Source organism: Capricornis sumatraensis, chromosome 9, assembly GCF_032405125.1.
Source record: "Capricornis sumatraensis isolate serow.1 chromosome 9, serow.2, whole genome shotgun sequence".
In the NCBI taxonomy this organism is placed as follows: domain Eukaryota; kingdom Metazoa; phylum Chordata; class Mammalia; order Artiodactyla; family Bovidae; genus Capricornis; species Capricornis sumatraensis.
This window is the reverse complement of record NC_091077.1, coordinates 44,299,753-44,325,446: the sequence shown is the minus strand read 5'-3', so window position 1 is coordinate 44,325,446 and position 25,694 is coordinate 44,299,753.

Below are 25,694 nucleotides of genomic sequence, written 5' to 3'. Positions count from 1 at the left end.
CTGGGCTACAGTTCATGTCTTATCTCATCTGCCATATTCACCTGACCTCTTGCCAACTGACTATCACTTCTTCAAGCATCTCAACAACTTTTTGCAGGGAAAATGTCTCCACAACCAGCAGGAGGCAGAAAATGCTTTCCAAGAGTTTGTTGAATTCCAAAGCGTGGAGTTTTATGCTACAGGAATAAACAAACTTATTTCTTGTTGGCAAAAAAGTGTTGATTGTAATGGTTCCTACTTTGATTAGTAAAAATATGTTTGAGCCTAGTTTTGATGATTTGAAATTCAGGGTCTGAAACTGTAATCACTTTTGCACCAACCTAATACATCTACCTGTGGCATGATTCTCACAAAATAGCTACTGAACTCTGCCAGAAGACTCAGACTGCTGAAACTACAAGAAAATTTCCATGTAATTAGTAGGAAAAGGAAAAGAAAGCAAGAGAGGATCCAGGTTGGGACCTGGACCCTTTGGAGGCAACTGTGAGAAAGGAAATGTTCCAGCACCCTGGGAAGCCCCCTCACTGATTGGGAGATCCGTTGGGACAGGGAGCTTCAGAGCCTCAGAGGAGAGCACAGCAGCTGGGTTTGGGCAGCCGAAACAGGTGTGCAAACCCCATGGCAGGTGAGGGCTGGGTGCTAGAACTCAGGCTTCAAAGATTAAACCAAGGAAAGGACTGGGGTTGGCTATATGGAAATAACCTGAGGAGGCTGGAATCAGTGTGACCACAGCTGAGTATACTAGGAGGAATCCTGGGCTGCCTTAGAGACCAGTCACCATTGTTAGGGGGGATGCATAGGGCAGAGGAGGAACATGGATTGTAGCCTTTTGCCCTGTGTGCATGGTCACAAAAAGCAGGACACTGCCTGCGTGGAGTCCATGGGCAGTCCCAAGCCTCCACCACCTTCTGCCCAGAGGTTAGGAGTGGTCCCGTGCCTTCACTGCCTCCTCCATGGACACCAGGAGTGCTTACAAGCTCCCACTGCCTCCCTCCCAGGCTTCAGGAATGGTTACCAACTGCTGCCACCACCACCCTGGCAGATTCCAGGAGGAGTCAGAAGCTACCTCCTCTCCCACTGCAAACTCTAGGGCCACACCAGAGCTGCCACCACTGCCAAGAAGCTCAGAACTGGGAACCAGCCACCACATCTTCCCAGGTGGCTGAGATGGTAAAGAATCTTCCTGCAATGCAGGAAACGTGGGTTCAGTCCCTGGGTTGGGAAGATCCTCTGGAAAAGGGAATGGCTACCCACTTCAGTATTCTTGCCTGGAGAATTTAATGGACAGAGGAACCTGGCGGGCTACAGTCCATGGGGTTGCAAAGGGTCAGACATCAGCACAGTCCCTATCAAGGGGACTGTTGTTGTTCAGTTGCTATGTCTTGTCCTACTCTTTGTGACTCCATGAACTGAAACACACCAGACTTTCCTGTCCTTCACCATCTCCTGGAGTTTGCTCAAACTCATGTCCATTGAGTCAGTGATGTCATCCAACCATCTCATCCTTTCTCAGGAGGATAACAACCAGCACATGCTGAGAAAAGAGGTGACAGACATCCATACTAGAAAGAGTCCTCACTCCAAATGTATTAAACCCGCACAAGCTACACAGAGACACCCCCACATATAAGTAGCCCTCCAAGATCAGAGTAGATAATTGTTTCCCCTAAACTCACAGAGTAAGAGAAAATATAAGTAAAATGAAGAAGCAGAAGAACCACTCACAGATAAAAGACCAAGAGAATTCCCCCTGAAAGAACAAACAATGAAAAAGACCTCTTCAGTCTAACAGAAGTCGGTTTCAAAAAGGAGATAATGAAAATACTGAAGGAATTTAAAAAGGCTATCAGTAGAAATGCAAGATACAGTTTTAAAAAAAAGGGAATTAGAAACTAAAAGAAGAATCAGGAAAAATTAGAAAACTATTTGCTGAAATGAAAGCAGAGCTAAAGGAAATGAATAGCAGAATGAATAATCCAGAAAAACAAGTAAGCGACCTGGAAGATAGAATAAGGGAAATCACCCAGTCAGGACAGCAGGCAGAAAGCCAAACCAAAAAAAAAAAAAAAAAAGAAAGCAATGTAAGAGAGCTATAGGATAATAAAAAGCATGCCAATCTATGCATAAAAGGTATCACAAAAGGGGAAGAAAGAGAATTGGGGATGGATCAAAAATGTATTTGAGGAAACAGATATGCAGGTACAGGAAGCACAGAGGATCCCAAAGAAGATAAATCCAAACAGATCTACACCAACATATTATAATAAAAATGGCAAGGTTTCCCTGGTGCTCAGTTGGTAAAGAATCTGCCTGCAATGCAGAAAAGCCCAGTTTGATTCCTGAGTTGGGAAGATCTGCTGGAGAAGGGATAGGCTACTCACTCCAGTATCCTTGGGCCTCCCTTGTAGCTTAGTTGGTAAAGAATCTGCCTGCAATGCAGGAGACCTGGGTTGGGAAGATCCCCTGGAGAAGGGAAAGGCTACCCACCCACTCCAGTATTTCAGCTTAGAGAATTACATGGACTGTATAGTTCACGGGGTCGCAAAGAGTCGGATACAACTGAGCAACTTTCACTTTCCCTTTCCCTGGTGGTCCACTGGTTGAGATCCTCCAATCCGCACCTCCAGTGCAGGGGGTGCAGGTTCAATCCCTGGTCAGAGAACTAAGATCCCACATGGCACACAGTGCAGCCAAAAGCTAAAAAAACAAACTAACAAAAAACTTAATGACAAAAGTTAGAAATAGAGAATTTTTAAATGCAGCAAGAGAAAAACAAGGAGTTAATTACAAGGGAACCCCCATAATGTTACCAGCTGTTTTCTCTAAAAAAACATTGCAGGCAAGAAGGGAGTAACAAGAAATATTCAAACTCCTGAAATAGCAAAGTCTGCAACCTAGGCTACTCTACTCAGCAAGGTTATCATTTTGAATCAGTTCAGTTCACTCAGTCATGTCTGACTCTTTGTGACCCCGTGGACTGCAGCATGCCAGGCCTCCCTGTCCATCACCAATGCCTGGAGCTTGCTCAAACTCATGTCTATCAAGTCAGTGATGCTATCCAACCATCTCATCCTCTGTCATCCCCTTCTCCTCCTGCCTTCATTTAGAATAGAAGGAGAAATAATGAATTCCTCAGACATGCAAAAACTAAAAGAATACAACAACACTAAACCGATCCTAAAGAAAATATTGAAAGATCTTCTCTAAGTAAAAAAGAAGAATCTGTAGGAAAGAGAACATCACAGTTGGAAAGTAAACCATTAAAGAAGCCAGTACATACATTTTTAAAAAACCAAAATATAAACACCAGTACAGTATACTAACACATATATATGGAATTTAGAAAGATAGCAATGACAATCCTGTATGCAAGACAGGAAAAAAGACACAGCTGTGTATAACGGACTTTTGGACTCAGAGGGAGAGGGAGAGGGTGGGATGATTTTGGAGAATGGCATTCTATCATGTATACTATCATGTAAGAATTGAATCGCTAGTCTATGTCTGACGCAGGATACAGCATGCTTGGGGTTGGTGCATGGGGATGACCCACTGAGATGTTATGGGGAGGGAGGTGGGAGGGGGGTTCATGTTTGGGAACACATGTAAGAATTAAAGATTTTACAATTTAAAAAAAAATTTTTTTTAATTTAAAAAAATAAAAAAATAAATAAAAGTTGACTAGGATTAAAAATATATATATATTTCAGTGAAAGTGATGATAAATTAAAGCTGAAGGATGAACACAAAGACGTAAAAGAGGACATCAAAATCATAAAATGTGGGGAAGGAGACTAAGAAAATGTAGGGGCTCCTTCCAGAGAATGTGTTTGAACCTATATGACAACTGGTCTAATGCAATCAGAGATTGGAAGGGGTTAGCATACTTGAAAAACAGGGTAATCACAATTCAAAACATACAATAGATTTACTAAAAAGAAGAGAAAATCAGTATAATACAGAAAAAATCAAACAACAAAAGGAAAAAGACAAAGAAGAAATGTAAAATCAACGGGAAAACAAAAATGACAATACATATCAATAATTACCTTAAATGTCAACGGACTAAATGCTCCAATCAAAAGACACAGATTGGATTTTTTAAAAAAGAGCCTACAATGTTGTGCCTCCAAGAGACCCACTCTAGGGCAAAGGACAGTCATAGATTGAAAATGAGAGGATAGAAAACGATATTTCATTCTAATGGAAATAACAAGAAAGCTGGGGGCACAATACTCATACCAGACAAAATAGACTTTAAAACAAAGGCCATAAAGAACGATAAAGAAGGACACTATACAATGATATAAGAATCAACACAAGAAGAGGATTTATATTCATCAACATATATGTACCTACTATAGAAGCACCCAAAAACATAAAAGATATAAAGGGAGAAATTGCCAGGAACACAGTCATAGTAGAAAACTTTAACATCCAGCTCAAATCCATGGGCAGATCTTCCAGACAGAATCAATAAGGCAATAGAAATCCTAAATGATACAATAGAACAGTTGAAGTTAACTGATATTATTTTGAACGTAATGTCCTGAAAATAAGAGTACACACATCTTTTTCAAGTTCACATGGAACATTCTCTAGAACTGACCACATACTAGGGCAGTAAACAAGCCTCAAGAAACCTAAGAGTTTAGAAATTATCTCAAGCATCTTTTCTGACCACACAGCAGAAAACTAGAAATTAACCACAGAAAAAGAAATGAAAAAGAAAAAATTACATGAAGACTAAACAACATGCTACTGAAAAAAAGGGGGGGTCAACTATGAAATCAAAGAGAAAATTTTAAAATACCTTGAGGCAAATGATAACAAAAACACAACCATACAATATCTATGGAATATAGTAAAAGCACTTCTTAAAGGGAAGTTTATGGCAATATAGGCTTTCCTCAAAAACAAATGAAAAACTCAAAAACACAACCTAGTCTACCACTTAGAAGAATTAGAAAAAGAACAGATAAAACCTAAAATCAGGAGAAGAAAGGAAATAATAAAAATCAGAGATGAAACAAATGAGATTTTTTTAAGAGGAAAAATATCAATAAAATGAAGAGCTGGTTCTTTGAAAGGATAAACCAGTTGACAAACTTCTAGCCAGGCTTGCCAGGAAAAGAGGGAACCCAAATAAATAAAATAAGAAATGAAAAAGGACCCTGAGAAAACCATGATTGAAAAAAACATATGTATCCCAATATTCTCTGCACACTATTTACAATAGCTGGGACATGGAAGCAACCTAGATATCCATTGACAGATGAAATGGATAAAGAAGCTATGGGATACATATATATACAGTGGAATATTACTCAGCCATAAAAAGGAACACATTTGAGTCAGTTCTGATGAGGTGGTTGAACCTAGAGCCTATTAGACAGAGTGAAGTAAGTCAGAAAGAGAAAAACTGATATCACATACTAATGCATATATATGGAATCTAGAAAGATGGTACTGATGAACCTATTTGCAGGGCAACAGGGGAGACGCAGACACAGAAAACAGACTTGCGGACACAGTGGGGGAGGAAGAGAGTGGGATGAATGGAGACAGCAGCACAGTAACATATACATTACCACAGGTAAAATAAACAGCCAGTGAGAATTTGCTGTATGACTCAGCTCAGAGACCCCAAACTGGTGCTCTGTGACAACCAAGACGGGTAGGATGGGGTGGGAGGTGGGAGGAAAGTTCAAGAGGGAGGAGACATATATACCTATGGCTGAGTCGTGTTGATATATAGCAGAAACCAACACAATACTGTAAAGCAATTATCCCTCAACTAAAAATAAGTAAACTTTTAAAAAAAGAAATGAGAAAGGAGACATAACAACTGATACTGCAGAAATACAAAAAGCATAAGGATATATTATGAACAATTATACGCCAACAAATTCAACAACCTAGAAGAATGGACAAGTTTCTAGAAACATACAGTCCACCAGAATTGAAAAAAAATAGATAATTTGATCACTAAAAGTGAAATAGAATCTGTAATTTTAAAACTCCCTACCAAAAAAAGCCCACAACCAGGTGGCTTCACAGGCAAATTCTACTTATACCAATCCCTCTCAAACTCTTCCAAAGAATTGAAAAGGAGGGAACAGTTTAAAGACATACTATGAAGCCATCATCACCCTGATACCAAATCAAAGACATCACCAAAAAAGAAAATTATAGGCCAATATCTTTAATGAATAGAGATGCAAAAATTCTCAACAAAATATTAGCAAATGAATCCAACAACATATATAAAAGATCATACACCATGACCGAAAGGAATTCATCCCAAGTTCACAAGAATGGTTCAATATGCACAAATCAATGTGATATACTACATTTAAGCAAAAGAAAAGATAAAAATCACATAATCATCTCAAAAGATGCATTAAAAGCATTTGACAAAATTCAACACTCATTCATGATAGAAAAATAACTCTTACTAAAGTCAGTATAGAGGGGACATATCTCAACATAATAAAAGCTATTTATGACAAACCCACAGCCAATATAATACTCATGGTGAAAAATTGAAAGCCTTCCTGCTAAAACCTGGAACAAGACAAATCCACTCACTCTCACCTCTTCTATTCAACATAGCATTGGAAGTCCTAGTTACAGCAAGTGACAAGAAAAAGAAGTAAAAGGCATCCAAATTGGAAGGGAAGAGGCAAAATTGCCATTAAATGCAGATGATGTAATATTGTATATAGAAAACCCAAAAGACTCTACATAAAAATCACTAGAACTGATAAACAAATTCAGCAAGGTAGCAGGATACAAAAATAACATACAGAAATCAGTTACCTTTCTTTACATCAACAATGAAATATCACAAAAAGAATGTAAAAAAAAAAAAACTTTTAAAATTGCACTTAAAAAAACAAACTTAGGAATAAACCTGACCAAGCAGGTGAAAAACTTATTCACTGAGAACTATGAAATATTAATAGAAGAAACTGAAGATGATTCAAAGAAATGGAAAGATACCCACTGGAAAAATTAATCCTGTTAAAATGGTCTTACTAACCAAAACAATCCACAGATTTAATGATATCCATATCAAATTATCCATGACATTTTTCACAGAACTAGAACAAATAATCCTAAAATTCATTTGGAGACATAAAAGAAGAGGAATTACCAAAGCAATCCTGAAGAAAAAGAACAAAACAGGAGGCATACCTTCCCAAATTTCAGACAATACTACAACACCGTAGTAACCAAAACAGTGTGGTATTGTCACAAAAACAGACATATGTTTCAATGGAACAGACTAGAGAGCCCAGAAATAAACCCACACACCTATGGTCAGTTAATCTTCAATAAAAGAGGCAAGAATAATCAATGGTAAAAGACAGTATTCAGCAAGTGATGTTGGCAAAGTTGAAAGGAGTATGTAAATCAATGAAGCTAGAGCACACCCTCATACACACAAAAATAAACTCGAAATGGCTTAAAGACTTAAACGTAAGACATGACACCATGAAACTGCTTGAAGAGAACATAGGCAAATCATTCTCTGGCATAAATTGTACCAGTGTGTTCTTAGATCAGTTTCCCAAGGCAAGAGAAATAAAAACAAAAATAAACAAATGGGACCTAATCAAACTTACAAGCTTTTGCATGGCAAACCATAAAATAAATGAAAAGGCAATCTAACAAATGAGAGAAATATTTGCAAATAATGCAACTGACAAAGGCTTAATTTCCAAAATATTCATCTCATACAACTCAACAAAAAAAAAAATTTTTTTTTAATGGGCCCCCCAAAAAAACAGACAGAAGACCTAAATAGACCCAATAGGCACATGAAAAAGATACTCAAACTTGCTATCATTAGAGAAATGCTGGGGCTTCCCTTGTGGCCCAGTGGTTAAGAACCCACCTTGCAATGCAGGGGACTTCGATCCCTGGTCCAGGAAGATCCCACATGTGGCAGAGCAACTAAGCCTATGTGCCACAACTATAGAGCCTGCTCTCTGGAGCCTTCGAGCCACTACTGAAGGCAAGTGCCGAGATCCTGTGCTCCACAACAAGAGAACCCACTGCAACAAGAAACCCACACACCACAACTAGAGCATAGCTCCTACTCAGTACAACTCAAGAAATTCCTTACATGGCATCAAAAATCCAACACAGCCAGGAAAAAAAAAAGAAGTGCAAATCAAAACTACAGTGAGGTACCCTCTCACATTAAAAAAGAACCCTCCTGCACTGTTGTTGGGAATGTAAGTTGGTGCAACCACTGTGGAAAACAGTATGGAGGTTTCTTAAAAATATAAACTAGAATTACCCTGTGATCCAAAAATCCCACTCCTGGCCATATATCCAGAGAAAATTATAATTCAAAAAGATACATGCACCCATATGTTCATAGCAGCAATAATCTATGTTCACATTCTAAGTTCACAATAGCCAAGATATGGAAACAAGCTAAATGTTCATCAACAGATGGATAAAGAAGAGGTGATACATATATACGATGGAATACTACTCAGCCATAAAAAAGAACAAAACAGTGGCATCTGCAGCAACATGGGTTCACTAGAGATTATCATACTAAGTCTTTCAGAAAGAGAAAGACAAATGCCGTATGACATCACTTACATGTGTAACTTAAAATATGACATAAATGAACCTATCCATGAAACAAACAGAATCACAGATATAGAGAATATACCAGTGGCTGCCAAAGGAGAGGGATTTGCAGGGGCGATGGAGTGGGAGGCTGGTGTTAGCAGATATAAGCTTTTATATCTACAATGGATAAACAACTAGGTCCTACTAAATTCAGTGTCTTATAATAAACCATACTGGAAAAGAGTATTAAAAGAAATATATATATTATTTTTATTATATGTAATATATAATTATATATTTTGATATATTAAATCTATAATTTATATAATATATATAATATATAAATAACATTAAATATATTATACATTGTTATATATATATAACTGAACCCATTTCACCATATAGCAGTTATCAACACAGAACTGTAAATCAACTATATTTCAGTAAAAAATAAATAAAAATAAGGCATCAGCCCTTCCAAAAATTAGTTAACATTTAAATTTTTAAAAAGGAAACAATAGGCTTCTCTCTCAGAAATTTGGGGACCACTAAGCAGGACCGCCTGTTCATCCATGGGTAGCTCCATCTACCCTTGTCTGTGCCCACTCTACATGCAGCCCTCATCATTCAGGCCTGTCAACATCCCTCAGAGGAAAAACATCCTCCCTGAACAATCCCCAGCAAAAACCATGGGTAGGGGGAGATACTTCAAGCTAAGCCTGGCTGGGCTCATAACCAGCGAGCCTGACAACAGAGTACAATGAGCTCCCTGGGTGTCCAGCTGCTGAGACACTGAAGTATCTCCCAGGAGAGGACTTGTCATGGGAGAAAAACAATCAGGCATGACGAACTTAACCCAGAGACCAAGGCTGATGATGTGATCAACTCTGTCCCCAATGATTCAACCAGGGTGTAAGAGAGAAGAGGGCTATAAAGCAAAACCAGGACCTCCTCTCCTACGAACCCTGCAGTGCAGCAGGACGTCAGGGCCACAGGCATGAACCTGAAATACCCAAGAGACTCCAGGGAGAGATGACAATGCCTTCAGAACCAGGAGGATCTAACCAGGGTCAGCAGGGCGCAAGGGACTGACCAGAGCCCAGCAGCTGGAGCAAATGAGAGCACAACCCAGACACCACCACAATCCCAGACTTGAACTGTTCACGGACATAAAGGTCAATCACAAAATACATGGGGAGATCATGCTGGGAAGCAATTCCCAATGGGCTAAGGGTCAAAAAAAAAGTGTGAAATGGGCCAGTCTGAAGAGTTTAAATCCCCCAGTTACTTTTCAAAATTTGTAAAAATCAAACTGGTCCTCAGAGACTCAGACCTTCTAAATCTAAGTCCATGGAGACAGATTTATGAATCATTATTAAACTGCTGAGAAAAGGTAAAAACCAGGAGACTATTAGACATAAATCAGACAAGTGAGTCTACAGCCCCATCGGCAACAAGGAGATGTGGACATGGGCCAGCAGCACCTAAGTCTCAGGGACGCTGGCTCAGAGCAGGGGAGGGAGAGGGAAGGCTCAAGCCTGAGTTTCACTCCCCTCACTCCAACCAGACCCAGCTCGAATTCTCTGCCCTTGGACTTCAGGCCCTGATGAAGGCACCCAGCCAGGCCCATAGAGAGGAAGGATCAAGCCCTAGACACTGTTGTTCCCTGAGCAGGCAGGTGTCTTGGGAAAGAGGAGAACTTGATGTCAATGGAATTTTCCTGGGTTGGAGTTGGGACTGAGCCCCAAAGCTCAGGACTTTGTGAAGACAGGCCGACACATTTCAAGCAGAACAGCTCTGCCCACTAAATAATACGTGGCCAGAGGGCTTCCTTGGTGGCTCAGTGGTAAAGAATCTGCCTGCCAATGCAAGAGACTCAGGTTTGATCTGTGGGTCGGGGAGATCCCCAGGAGAAAGAAATGGCAACTCACTCCAGTATTCTTGCCTGGGAGATCCCATGGACATGGGAGCCTGCTGGGCTACAGTTCACGGGGCCGCAAAGAGTCAGACACCACTGAGTGACTAAACAAACAAAGAGGCATGGCCAAGCAGGCCCTTCTTATTCACCCTATCACCCTCCTGCCCAGAAACACTCCCAGAGGAGGGTCAGAGAGGGTGTTCAGCCCCCTAGCTATGCGGAAACTTCAGGGTTGCTGCCAGGAGGGAGACCCCGGTTCATCCCCCAGATGGTCCCTGAACTGTGGAATGGCAGGCCCTGGTGTCTCTAGAGCTCTAGAAGTGTGGTGTGGGGAAGGGGAGAAGACAGAACTCGTGTATCCTCTTTACACACTGAGACTCACAGAGGTTACATGACCTATCCAAGACGAGGTAGCCGGGCACCATTGCCTGTCTCTCCTCCTGCCTAGGTGGGCAGATGCCAACATCTCCTAATGTCCCCCCTACGTGGACTGGACCAGTCACACCCTGAGGCCACCTGGCCATGGGACCACATTCCAAATCCCCCCCTTCCTTGCCCAAGTGTCCCCTCCCCATTGCACTTCCAAGATCCAAGCACCAGGCTGGGCTAGAATGGACCCCTGGAAAAAAGCCAGCCCTTTTTCAGACCCTCATGGGAATACTAGCTGCAGAGTACCAGGACAAGGCCGATGGCACCAGCATCACTGAGGGTCTTTTGTTGGCACAGATAAGCTTTGTGATGAACAAAGGGAAAGGAAAGGACAAGCCTGCCACTGTTCCCATCCCACCCTCAATGCCGGTGACCAAGCCACTCTCCTGCTACAGCAGAGCTGATGCCAAGCTTGATTCAGCAAGGAAGGACGCCCTTTTATTTTCCTCTATAAATTACTTTCCCGAGGAAAGGCATAAAATTGAACAGGAACTGTTGAGTTTAAATAGTTTAGGATGTTTTTACCTAGGAATGTCAGTGGGGAGTGAACAAAGTCCAGGCCCTGAAATGGGCCTCTGTCACTTGAGGCCTGACCTCTGCCATCCACTGAGATGACCTTGGTACTGCTGCTTTATTCACTGAGCTCCTGTGGACCACCCATGTCATCCTGGGTGTGTCATAGGCACTGGAGTACAGCAGAGATTAGGTGAGACTGTGGTACCTGCCTTCCGGGAGCTTACAGTCTAGTGGCTGTGATACTAGCAAGTAAGATGAGTAAAGACTGTGATAATAATCATGATAGCTTACACTCCCTGAGCATTGACGCTAATGGCAGGCACTGTTCTCAGTATTTTAAGTGTATTAACTCATCTGATCCTATGAGGACAGTTCTATTATCTCCATTTTACACAGGAGGCACGGAGGGATTAAATAACTCATCCAAGGTCACTCAGTCCATGGAGGGTCAGGAACAACACACACAGATGTGTCTGGTTCTAAGCCCTCTCTCTCTCTCAGCCCCCTCACTCTGCATCTCTTGTGATAAAACCACGGAAGAGACAAACAGGGTGATGGGAAAGAGCAACTGTGGGGAGTCAGTTTCACTTAGAGGAACCCAGGACGCCCAGAACCCTGAGGAAGCGAGCCAGGAAACATATGGGCCCCTGCAGAACAGGCTGCTGGCCACAGAAACTGCATCACAAACCCCAGATGCAAAACGAAGTGTAGAGGGATTTCTCTGGTGGTCCAGTGGCTGAGACTCTGTGCTCCCAATGCAGGGCACCCGGGTTCAATCCCTGGACAGGGAACTAGATCCCACATGCCACACTAGAGATTATGGGAGTTGAGAGGGTTGCCGTTACAGTGAACATCAAGTCCCAGTAAGACTGAGCAAACCAGTAAAGTCAGAGTGAACAAAGGAACCTCTGATGGGAGAGTTGGGGTGCAACTAAGACTTGGTGCAGCCAAACAAATAATTTTTTTCTTTAAATATTTTTTAAATATTTTAATTTTTTTTTTTAAAAAAAAGCCACTTGATGGGTGATGAGCACACACTGAGCCAGGGAGAGTGACAGCTCCCCTGGGTGATTCTCAGTCATCCCCACTCAGGGGAGGGGGCAGGGCAGGGCCCAGAGACTGAGTCCCATTTCCTCATCTGCCAGGGGGACCCTGGCACCTTCTGGGACCTTTGGGGAGATCACATAAGATAAACCCATATTATTGATGGAAAGCAGAGATCTTACACACTCCCCTGGGGAGCCAGACTTCCAGAGAGCAGCACGGAGCCGCCCCAGAGGGAGGCCTGGGAAGGGTAGGCTCAGAGCCCCAGCTGCCTGTGAGGGTGCCTTGGAATCCAGCTGGCAGACAATGTGGCCTGAGTTCTGTGCCAAGCTGGTCTCTCCTGCCACTCACTTCCCACTTAGGGCAAAAGCCATCTTTTTTCCCCCTCTCAGATCTGTAAATACCTAAAAACTAATTACAACCACAGTCCTATGCCGCAAGATCTAAGGTTTTCTGTGGTAGTTTAGAGTTAGGGTGATATAAATACAGATGTATGCTAATCATGGAGAAAGGGAGGGCCTTTCTCCAAGATTATTTTGGCCTCAGTCCATCCCCCTGTCTGTGCCACGTGCCGACAAGGTTCATCTCCTCGGTCATATACATTCACCTCCTCTCCATGGACCAGGGAGATTGAGGGGGAGGGGCAGGGTTCAGAAAAAAACTGTTCCCTTGATGTGAATAAACAAGTTTCTAACAATGAAACCGACATTCACTGAGCCAGACACTTAGTCTATTTCATCTACTCCTCACAACAAGCCTATGAGATAGGCAGTGTTCCTGTGCCCATTTTGTGGATGAGTAAGTGAAGCCTCAGAGAGGTCAGTCACGGTCCCAAGGTTACACAGGTGACAGGGACAGGATTTGAACTGGGCCCTGCCCCACACCAGAGTCTGTATGCTTAAGCCTCACCAAGAGAATTTTTTCACAATCAAGACCCAGGTGGGTTTGATCTCACACTGAATGCCAATCTGCCTCATGTAACCTGAGAAGTAAGATGAGTTAACTTTTATTTAGGACTACAGGGATGATATGAAGCTGTAGCCTGGGATTCCCATGAATTTAAGGTTATACATATTAACAAATTACAGGTAGCCCCAACCAATCTACCTCAGTATGATCACAATGGGACAAAGATCTGTATTTTACTGGTATGACCATTTAGCAGCTTGTGTGTGTGTGTGCCTTCACTGGGGTTGGAGGATGAAATTGATCATATCTAAGCCTTGACATATCTAAGATTGCCAGGAGAAATATCAATAACCTCAGATATGCAGATGACACCACCTTTATGGCAGAAAGTGAAGAGGAACTAAAAAGCCTCTTGATGAAAGTGAAAGAGGAGAGTGAGAAAGTTGGCTTAAAGCTCAACATTCAGAAAACTAAGATCACGGCATCTGGTTCCATGGGAAATAGATGGGGAAACAGTAGAAACAGTGTCAGACTTTATTTTTTTGGGCTCCAAAATCACTGCAGATGGTGATTGCAGCCATGGAATTAAAAGATGCTTACTTCTTGGAAGGAAAGTTATGACCAACCTAGATAGCATATTAAAAAGCAGAGATATCACTTTGCCAACAAAGGTCCATCTAGTCAAGGCTATGGTTTCTCCAGTGGTTATGTATGGATGCGAGAGTTGGACTGTGAAGAAAGCTGAGCACCAAAGAATGGATGCTTTTGAACTGTGGTGTTGGAGAAGACTCTTGAGAGTCCCTTGGACTGCAAGGAGGTTCACCCAGTCCATCCTAAAGGAGATCAGTTCTGGGTGTTCATTGGAAGGCCTGATGCTAAAGCTCCAATACTTTGGCCACCTCATGCAAAGAGTTGACTCATTGGAAAAGACCCTGATGCTGGGGAAGATTGAGGGCAGGAGGAGAAGGGGACGACAGAGGATGAGATGGCTGGATGGCATCACCGGCTCGATGGACATGAGTTTGAGTAAACTCCGGGAGTTGGTGATGGACAGGGAGGCCTGGCGTGCTGCGATTCATGGGGTCACAAAGAGTCGGACATGACTGAGTGACTGAACTGAACTGAAGCCTTGACAACTTTCATAAGATTTAAATGATAGTAACCAGGCTATTAGCCTATTGAATTCTGAGATCTCTATGATGAGAAAGGCAGTGCTACCCAACTGCAAGACCCTTGACACCTTACCGCATCTCAGGGAGATATCTGTGCTATAATCCAAACTGAATGCTGTATTTTTGTTCCTGATAAATCCTTTAATGTAACACATTTGAACCACATGAAAAAATCAGATTTCTGCTCTAAGTGACCCATTCCCTAGTCTTGACAATCTTTAAAAAAAACTGGTGTGGGAGGCTCATGGCTGAAATATTTACTTTTAATTCCACTAATGTTATTAACTATACCATTTGTATTTTGCTTGTTTCACAAAATTATTATTTTTGTATTTTCAAGTATATGACTGAGCCTTCAACAGAAATGATGAAGCAGTTGATCAAATGTATAGCTCGATATATGATCAATGATCGCAATAGTGTAACTCTAGAAGTCAATGGCACCCCACTCCAGTACTCTTGCCTGGAAAATCCCATGGACGGAGGAGCCTGGTAGGCTGCAGTCCATGGGGTCGCTAGGAGTCGGACACGACTGAGCGACTTCACTTTCAGTTTTCACTTTCATGCATTGGAGAAGGAAATGGCAACCCACTCCAGTGTTCTTGCCTGGAGAATCCCAGGGATGGGGTCGCACAGAGTCAGACACGACTGAAGTGACTCAGCAGCAGCAGCAGGGGCCAGGTGTGGCAGTAAGCACTGACACACACTATCTTGTTTAGTCTCCACAGGTAGATTCTGTGCTTATCCCATTTCACAAATCAGTAAGCTAATTGCAGTTTCCAGGGCTGAGTCACAGGGGAACCAGCCTTTGGGCTCAATGCTGTCTGACCAGTCACAGGGGTGCTCTGGAGCAAACTGGCATCAGGGATTTCTCATCACTCCCCACCAACCCATGAAGGAGGCCAGACTAAAGCTTGCCATTATGATGAGGGAATGCTGAGCTGTCTTGGGCCGTGCACTCCCCAGAGGAACATCCCCAGCTCCAGTTCTTCCAGGCAGGTCCACACCAAATGAGTTGTGCCAAGGTCAATGGGCCAAAAGAGAGGCCCCACACTGGCCAGTCCCTCTGCCCCACAGCACCTCACACCCTGGAGTGCAGAACTGTTGGATCCCCATCATTCCTGCATCCTGGGAATGCCCCACCATGTGGACACAAAGAGGAGGCACAGCCAGAGCCCACCCCCAGATAAAGGACATTGGGTACCACCCATCTCAGGGCCCCCACCCCTGACCACAACTCCTACTGGGCCTTTCCCGGCACCTCTGGCCCCGCAGGAGTTGAGTCAGGGTGGGTGGACCAGTCACAGGATGAAGGGTCTGGCCAAATGACGAGAAGAGCAATGTGACTGCTAGCATGGAGGCCCAGATGAGCCAGGAAGGACGCTGCAATACAGGGGGAACACTGCCCACTCTCCCAGCCAGACGGCAGTGCACGGCCAGCGCCTAGTCCGTCTCCTGTGCAGGCCCGCACCTGCCACAAGGAGGCAGCCACCCACCAAACCCAGCGCCCTCAACTGCTCCTGTGGACAACCATCCGCCCAACTCCCCGCTCTTTGATTCAGCCCCCTCCCTTCACTTCCCAGTACTAATATTCCATTTTGTGGGGTCTCTCTATGTGGCCAGAATGGTGAGCCTCACACACAGTCTTGTTACTCCTCATCACCTCCATTTCACAGAGCCTTGCCAGGGTCACCCAGCTGGTTCATGGTAGAGTCAGGACTGAGGCAGGTCTGTCTAGCTTCAAGACCATCCCACATTTTCCCTCATCCTCCAGGCCCTATCAAAAATTTCTGCACCCAAATCTGCAGTGCATCAGATCCCCAAGTGCATGAGGTATTGGGAACCCCCACCACCCTCACCTCCCCTTCCACTGACTCCTTCCCAGGCAGAGGGAACTTCTCTCCCCACCTCCTGCCCCAGGCGCCCCATGTTGGCAGCTCCTGGACTAGCTCACTGACAGGCAGATGCTTCAGACTCCCTGGCTGCAGTGTGGCAGTATCAGACTCTCCAAATGTTGTTTACTAACAAGTCCCTGAGAATTTATGATAAAGTTGATGATGCCTAACTGATGGGTCCAGGACCAAAGAGAGCCAATTACCCAACACTCACTGCTATGATCTTAAAACAGATGTTTGAGTGTGTAAAATTATGGCTTGTGGTCGAGAACTGCAGATACATTCCAACCTTCCCTTTTATTGCCACTCATAAATGTTAAATGCAGCAAGATCTACATCTGAAATTCAGTTGTTGCCTTTAGGTCCCAGGTTTCTGAAGCCAAGGCTACTTTTGGGGCTGGGGTCCTGGCGATCACTCTGAAACCCCAGGAACAACATATGAAAACAAACTGACACAAAGTGAAGCAGAGGACAGGCCCCCAGGGCCCACCTCTGATGCCCCCAGAGCACAGGTCATAGGGGTCAACAGCCTCTGCCCTCTAGTGTTGATACTTGAGATGACCCAAACCTGGACCAGTAGACCACCCTTCCAGAACCCAAATCGGCCTGATTCTTGGCACATATATACCGGCCAACTAGGAAGGTGGATTCTTGCACATTTGGGTGTGACTTACATTTAGAGTTATTCCTGGTTCTCTGGAAGTTTCCTGGGCCACTCACAGCAGGGTCTCTAGGAAGCTAGCCCTGCTCACATGTGCCTCCTCATACAACTGCCCACAGAGCAAGTCGGGGGTGTGGCGGTAGGATGGACACAGAAAAGAGAGTCTGGGAAAGTGGTGCCCCCAGGCCAGAATTCTCAATAACAAAGTTTGACATTCTGCTCAAACCTGGAGACCCTTGCTAAGGGACCAGCCCCTGGACCTTCTCATAGGGCAATCCCAGAAACTCAGTCAACCCACCCTCGTCTCTGAGAAATTCACACATAAAGGGGCCACTTGTGGTTTGATTGTGTCCTTCACAAAAGGATAGTGTGAAGTCCTAAACCCAATACCTCAGATTGGCACCTTATTTGGAAATGTGTTGTTGTTCACTTACTAAATTATGTCCAACTCTTTGCGACCCCATGGACTGTAGCACACCAGGCTCCTCTGTCTTCTACTATCTTCCAGAGTTTGCTCCAAGGAAATCTGTGGTTGTTGTTTAATTGCTAAATTATGTCCCACTCTTTGCGACCCCATGGACTGTAGCACACCAGACTCCTCTGTCCTCCACTATTCCAGAGTTTGCTCAAATTCATGTCCATTGAGTCAGTGGTGCTATCTAACCACCTCATCCTCTGCTGCCCCCTTCTCCTTTTGCCATCAATCTTTCCCAGTATTAGGATCTAACAGAGCCCTTACAAAGTGAAATGAGTTCATCAGAGTGAACCCTAATCCTGTATGACTTGGCATCCTTATAAAAAGGGGAAATGTGGGCACAGAGGCAGACCTACATGGAGGGAAAACAGTGTAGACACAGAAGAACACCATCCGCAGGTAAGGAACACCTGAGGCCATCAGAAGCCAGCAGAGATCACAGGCAGATTCTCCACCACAGCCTCGGAAGGAACCAGCCCTGTCCATGCCTTGATTTCAGACTTCTGGCCCTCAGAACTGTGAGAGAATCGTTCCTCAGTCATGTAAGTTCCCAGCATGGGGGACTTTGTGACAGCAGCCCCAGGAAATCAATACCCCATTGTCACTGGGACTATAGCTGGGCAGAGGCAGGGCCGCCCCCCAACATGAGCCTCCTCCAGTCCTGGTAAAAGGTCCTCCTGAGTTGTTAACATGGTCCCCTGTTTTTGGTGAAGTTGTTAACTGAGACATTCTAACACAAATATGGCTGAAAACAAAGGAAATTTAATCACCACCAGGAGGACCTATGAAATAAGAAGAGAAAGACTCAAGGGGCTTCCCTAGCGGTCGAGTGGTTAAGAATCTGCCTGCCAAAGCAGGGAACATGGTTCGATCCCTGGCCCGGGAAGATCCCACATGCTGTGGAGCAACTAAGCCCAAGTGCCACAACTACTAGCCTATGCTCTAGAGTCCGGGGGCCACAACGCTCAGCCCATGTGCCCTGGAGCCCTGTGATTTGCAACATGAGAAGCCACTGCAATGAGAAGCCTGCACCCCACAACAAAGAATAGCCTTCTCTCACCGCAGCTAGAGGAAAGCCCCCCCAGCAACGAAGACCCAGAACAGCCAAAAATAAAATAAATTTTTTAAAAGAAAAGAAAGGCTCAAAACTGGCATGAAAATAGAAATAACTGTCCCCAAAGATGACTTACCCGTATTTTCCAACCAGGAACAACAACTGGGATGCCTGACACCCTTGCGCTGGACTGGTCTCTCCAAGACCCAGGGCAGGTGTTCCTCTTCCCTGCTCCCTTCAGAGAAAAGATGAGGTCACCCAGTTGTCAGTACTCAATTGCATAATTGCAATTATGCATGGGGGAGAAACCTCAGCCAAACCCATTTTATACTCAATGTTGGAAACTGGGGAGTTGAACTAGGAGAGCAAATAGCCACCACGTCCTTGGCCCTTCCAGAGACCCCGGGGCCTGAACCCCTCTCCATGGCCATCTTTGGCAAGCCACCAGCATCCTTATCAAGGTGTCTCCTCCCACAGAATCCCCCAGGCCTCATCTTTTATCCTCAACTCCCTCTGCCAAAGGGCCAGGACTTGGAGGAGGTGGTCTGAAAAGAAGACACATCCCAAACAGATTGTCCCGCTTGTGGCTCACAGGATCCCCACTCTGAACACGTACTGTGTTTTCTTAACATATGACACTGTGCATTTCCTAAAAGGCAGATTGATTCCTTCTGATTCTACTCATAGCACATGTGAGCCCCCACCTAACCACAGAAACTGGCCAGATCTCCGGCCACCCACCTTCAGTGAAGCACCCAGCCCCAGGATTGCTATTTCCCAGAGATAATGGCCCTCTGCCCTGACCCCGCAGCCCACCCACTGGGCCTCACCCCAGACCCTCACCAGCCCCCTTGCTGCCAGTCCGTCCCCTCCTCCTTTCTCCCCACAAACTGCCAGACCTCTCTATAGTGCAAATCAGACAAACTGTGTCTTTGCTTAGAAACTTACCAGGGCTTCTCAACACCCTCAGGAGAGAATCAAGGCCGTTTTTGTCTCTTAAGAAAGATACAAGGCCCCAAGCTCCAGGAAGTCCCTTCCCAAGTGCTTGGGACCTCCCCCAGGAAGCTGCGTGCATGGATGACTTACCCACCACATCCTGTAACGAGTGCCAGGCATCAGCATAGCCCCCACATAGATGACACCCACTGAATCACCCACCCCTTTGTCCTGCCTGTTCAGGAGAGCCACACTCGGGCAAAGGTGCCTGGGCGCCGGCTGTCACCATGCACACACTGAGGTACCCTTGAGCTGCCGGGGAACAGGGTGAGGGCGTGCCGTTCCCCACTCCTCCATCACCAGGCCAGATTCCAGCTCGCTTTATAGACCCTCTCATGGAGCTCTGTGGCCTTTCCTAGAATCTGACCTTTCTCCCAGCACCCTTGTCTGGTGGTGTTTTACCATCCTCAATTTTGAAAGACCTTGAACTCCCATGTAAAATAATGGCTGCAAAAAGGCATCCTGGGAGGGGCATTTTGTGACTCCACCCACTGATCCCCTGACCCCCTTATCTCTGGGCATTCCCTGCCCTTACTTTCCATCCAGAGCTGTGTGCCCATCCCTGCCCACCTTTGGTCACGCTCTTCCCTCTGCAGCTCCTGCACCAACCCTTCTCTCTTTACTTGCCTATGCGGCCACTGCCCGCTCACCCATCACATCTCAGTTCCAATCCTACCCTGCAAGTTGACTCTCAATTACCTGTTGATTTCTAGGCCCCAGCAAAGCGCTGTAGGGAGATAGCTCTGGGTCCAGGTGATATTTGCATCCTCGGGACAGGGCAGAGCCCCATGGTTACTCAAGAAAATGTTTGCAGAAAGGACCAAGGAGCCAACAAATGAAGCCCAGGCTCCCATTAGTTGCATCCTCCAGGTTTTCTGGGGCAGTTGCCATGGCTGCCAGGGGCCATCCTCCCAGGCCACTGCCAGCAGCTCACTCTGGGAGGTGGGTGCCATGAACAGCAATGCCGGATTATCGGAAACCATTTATTTTGTAAACTCAAATTAACAGGAAGCAATTTCATTAACAGTACTGCTTGATGAGTTCGTTCCGATTCAGGGCTTTTTTTTTTTTTTTACTTTTATTTTTTATTTTACTTTACAATACTGTATTGGTTTCGCCATACATCAACATGAATCCGCCACAGGTGTACACGTGTTCCCAATCCTGAACCCCCCTCCCACCTCCCTCCCCATACCATCTCTCAGGGTCATCCCAGTGCACCAGCTTATTTTTAAACTGTCCTTAAACACTATGTGTAGCAGGCTGAAGAGCGGAGTCTGATATAATGGAAAGTGCATGACATTATGCCTCACCTGGGAACATCGAAACCCTGAAGCTTTTCTCTTGAACTGTTAGGGCCCTTCCACGCCACAGAAGTCTCCTCCAGTTTGAGGAAGGGAATAGACAGGGGTGTGCTCTGGAGCATGTGGGCCCAATTCAAGAAGGGAACCCAGCCCAGCAAGTGCTTCTCCACTCTGGAGAAGCTCTCAGCACAGTCAGGAAAAAGACACACACTGAGAAAAGGAAATCACAGACTTACCTACCCTGGGGGAAGCGAGCTGCCCTGTGGAGAGGAGCTGAAGGCCGGGGGCCCAAGAGGAGAGAAGCCCCCACATGCTAGAGACCGCAAGTCAGGGCCAGTTCCTGAGGCCTTGGTCACGCCGGGACTCGTGTAAACTAGATATTGTGTCAAAGAGACACGTCATCCTGCCGTCACAGGTAGTCTCAAAGAAGTTCCAAACTTGACCTGGCATTTCCAAAAATAAGGCTGCATCTTCCTCTCCCTCTGCTCCCCACAACTCTACTTTCTCTTTCCACCTCCAGCCCACAACCACCTTCACCCTCAGCTGTTGGTTATATCAATCAACAGCCTCATTTGTTCCCTCTTTACCCATTCCCCAGGTTCTCTACACCCAGAACAAAGGCATCAACCTCACCTGAAACTTGTTATATGTACAAATCTTCAGACCCCACTGCAGACTTTCTGACTCAAAAACCCAAAGGGGCTGGGGTGGGGTCAGATTTTAACAAGCTCCCCAAGTCTGTGAGGCACAGTGGGGTCACTGCTTCCCTGGGAGGGGAGTCCAGGAGCTGATCCACAGGGAGGAGCCTCCCTACCACTGTCTGCCCTGCCACTTCAGTTCATCCTCCTGATCTGGTATGAAAGAAATCTGGAAAACAAGTGGCCAAGACAGAACTCCCACAGGGTGGGCTGTGGCAGGAGATAATCCTCTTAAGTGAATGGGAGTGGAGGGGAAGAACAGGGACCCTGCTGCACGAGGAAAGCTGTGTCTTTCATACCACTCAGAACGGGGTACCTACCACGAGGCAAGGAGAGAACACGAAACTAGGTGTCTGAAGGCTCCCATTTCCCCCAGTCCTTCTGAAGCTGGTCATAATCCTCTGCAGCAAAGTCCAGGATTCAGAGAGGCACAATGCTGATTCCTGGGAGTCTCTATGCCCAGCTAGAGACCCGACCCTCTACAGAGGTCAGGAGCAACCTCCCCCCTTCTGGGGCTACCAATGGGGTCACACCAAGTCAACAGGAGAGGCTTAGGTCAAAAGGCGTGTTGGGGCCTCTGGCGCTCGGTAAGATGTACAGCCCAGGGGCAGGAAGCAACACTCCTTCCCCAGCCTGGCAGTGGAGGTGGAGGGGCGGGGGGCGGGAAGAGGGGCACTAGTGACCATACCCACTAGGAGGTCAGTGCCTGTAGGCTCCCTAGCCTGCCCATCAACAATGTTCCTCAGAATCTGGGCTACTGGAAGGATTGTTGTTGTTCAGTTGCTCAGTCATGTTCGACTGTTTGTGACCCCATGGACTGCAGCACACCAGGCTTCCCTGTCCTTCACCATCTCCTGGAATTTGCTCAAACTCATGTCCATTGAGTCGGTGATGCCAGCCAAGTGTCAGGATAAGGGCAAGAAAGAAATTTCTTCCACAGCCCTGAAGCTGCTTATACCTGGGTCAGCTGCTCCTTGTGCTGCTAATAGGGCTTAAAAAGGAAAATTACATGCCTAGAGCTTGCAGGATCTTTATCTTTTTCGTTTGTCTAGAATGTCTTCCACATCCATCATTTCATGTAATGAGCAGAACTGGTGTGACCACAACTTCACCAATGGAGAAACTAAGGCTTCTAAAGGTTAAGTTTATCAAAGTCAAAATATGGTTCATTGTGAGCATCACCTGGGAGCTTGTTAGAACTGTAATCTCCCAAGCCCCTACCAGATAAGTATCTGCCTTTTAGCAAGAGCACCAACCTAGTCTGAGAAGCACTGGGCTGGGTGCTTAAGATCTGCAGTTAGTCCAATATTCTTTTTTTTTTTTTTTTCCCAATATTCTTTTATAACAAGCAATACCACACTTTGAATGATAAGGACATCTTACAAGCAAAAGTTCATAAAAGTTCCTTGCCTTCTAGCCTGAGGCTTCTGTTAAACCATGTTTGTTTTTGCTCTCAGCTACCCCAAAGGAGAGGAATTGAATGTCTGCATTCTCCTCAACTTCAGGACTCCTAAGGCGCGAAGCTGCTACTTAGTCTGACACCAAGCAAAGGAAGAGCGATGTCTCCCTCAAGTGGCCACTTCAACCCTGCCGCTCACACCACACCAGATCAGAACTGACTGGAGGAGGGGGATCGGATTCTCAGGAAGCCAGTGCTACTCCAGATAAAGCAGTATGCAGCGTTATTGTTTTGATGGAGGTAAAAGCCCCATATTCCAGGCACACACTTTTCCAGAAGATTGTTATTGTTCAGTCACTCAGTCATGTTCAAATCCTTGTGAAACCATGGACAGCAGCACGACAGGCTTCCCTCAGTCAGCTCAGTTGCTCAGTCATGTCTGACTCTTTGTGACCCCATGGACTGCAGCACACTAGGCTTCCCTGTGCATCACCAACTCGCGGAGCCTACTCATACTCATGTCCATCGCATCAGTGATGTCATCCAACCATCTCATCCTCTGTCATCCCCTTCTGCTCCTGCCTTCAATCTTTTCCCAGCATCAGGGTCTTTTCCAATGAGTCGGTCCTTCACATAGGGTGGCCAAAGAATTGGAGTTTCAACTTCAGTATCAGTCCTTCCAATGAATATTCAGGACTGATCTCCTTTAGGATGGACTGGTTGGATCTCCTTGCAGTCCAAGGGACTCTAAGAGTCTTCTTCAACACCACAGTTCAAAAGCATCAATTCTTTGGCACTCAGCTTTCTTCAAAAGCATCAGTTCTTCGGCATTCAGCTTTCTTTTGGAGAAGGCAATGGCACCCCACTCCAGTACTCTTGCCTGGAAAATCCCATGGACAGAGGAGCCTGGTAGGCTGCAGTCCATGGGGTCATGAAGAGTTGGACACGACTGAGCGACTTCATGTTCACTTTTCACTTTCATGCATTGGAGAAGGAAATGGCAACCCACTCCAGTGTTCTTGCCTGGAGAATCCCAGGGACGGTGAAGCCTGGTGGGCTGCCATCTATGGGGCCGCACAGAGTCGGACATGACTGAAGCAACTTAGCAGCAGCAGCAGCTTTCTTTATAGTCCAACTCTCACATCCACACATGACTACTGACTAGAGGGACCTGTGTTGGCAAAGTAATGTCTCTGCTTTTTAATATGCTATCTAGGTTGGCCATAGCTTTTCTTCCAAGGAGCAAGCGTCTTTTAATTTCATGGCTGCAGTCAACATCTGCAGTGATTTTGGAGCCCCAAAAAATAAAGTCTGTTACTGTTTCCATTGTTTCCCCATCTATTTGCCATGAAATGGGACCGGATGCCATGATCTTAGTTTTCTGAATATTGAGTTTTAAGCCAACTTTTCTATTCTCGTCTTTCACTTTCAAGAGGCTCTTTAATTCTTTGCTTTCTGCCATAAGGTTGGTGTCATCTGCATATCTGAGGTTAATATTTCTCCTGGCAATCTTGATTCCAACTTGTGCTTCATCCAGCCCAGCGTTTCTCATGATGTACTCTTACATGTAAGTTAAATAAGCAGGGTGACAATATACAACCTTGACATACTCCTTTCACTATCTCCCAGTTTGTTCAAATCCATGTCCATTGAGTCAATGATGCTGTCTAACCATTGTATCTTCTGCTACCCCCTTCTCCTCCTGCCGTAAATCTTTCCCAGCATCAGGGTCTTTTCCAATGAGTTGGCTCTTCCCATCAGATGACCAAAGTATTGGAGTTTTAGCTTCAGCATCAATCCTTCTAGTAAATATTCAGGACTGTTTTCCTTTAGGATTAACTGGTTTGATCCTTCTGCAAGTCTTCTCCAGCCCCACAGTTTGAATGCATCAATTCTTCAGTGCTCAGCCATTTTTTATGGTCCAAATCTCATACCTGTACATGACTACTGGAAAAACTATAGTAGCGATTCCTGGCTCCACCATCCACCTGCTCTGTGAGCTTTGCCTGCTTTGACCCTTTCCTCATCCACAAAGTAAGAGTTTAATGTTTTCAAATATAGTTCTCCTTTTTATTCACTGAAAATATTGTACGTGTGGATTCAAGTATTTCGTGCTTCACGCTGGCTGCCCAGGGCAGTGGCGAACAAGGAAAGATCCATTCTTCAGTTGGAAAATATAGATAAGGACGAGACTCAAAGAGGAAAGACCCCTCACCCAGCCTCATTTAGGGCTGCACGTATGCTCTCAATTTTCTGAGTTCTACCCCACACAACCCTCCTGGTCCTCATGGCAGTCTCATGTGAGTTCGAGGCCTGTCCACCAGCATTGCTGAAAGGCACACTATCATTTGGGCCATCCTTTTCTGGAACATCTACTAAATTCAGCTCATCCTCAGAAATGCTTTACCGGGATTTACAATCCTTTGCTGAGACACTGAGACTGTTTTCCAAGTGTTTTCAGTTTTCTCTCCCCCAAGCATTTACCCGGCTTGACTGCATAGTCGTCTATTTTTAAATGCACGTAGAAAAAACAATGTACGTGTAAGGGCCTGCTTACTTGTGATACGAATTTTGGTCCTCCGTAATCCAGGACTCCAAATCTTACAAGTTCACCTGACCTTTGAAG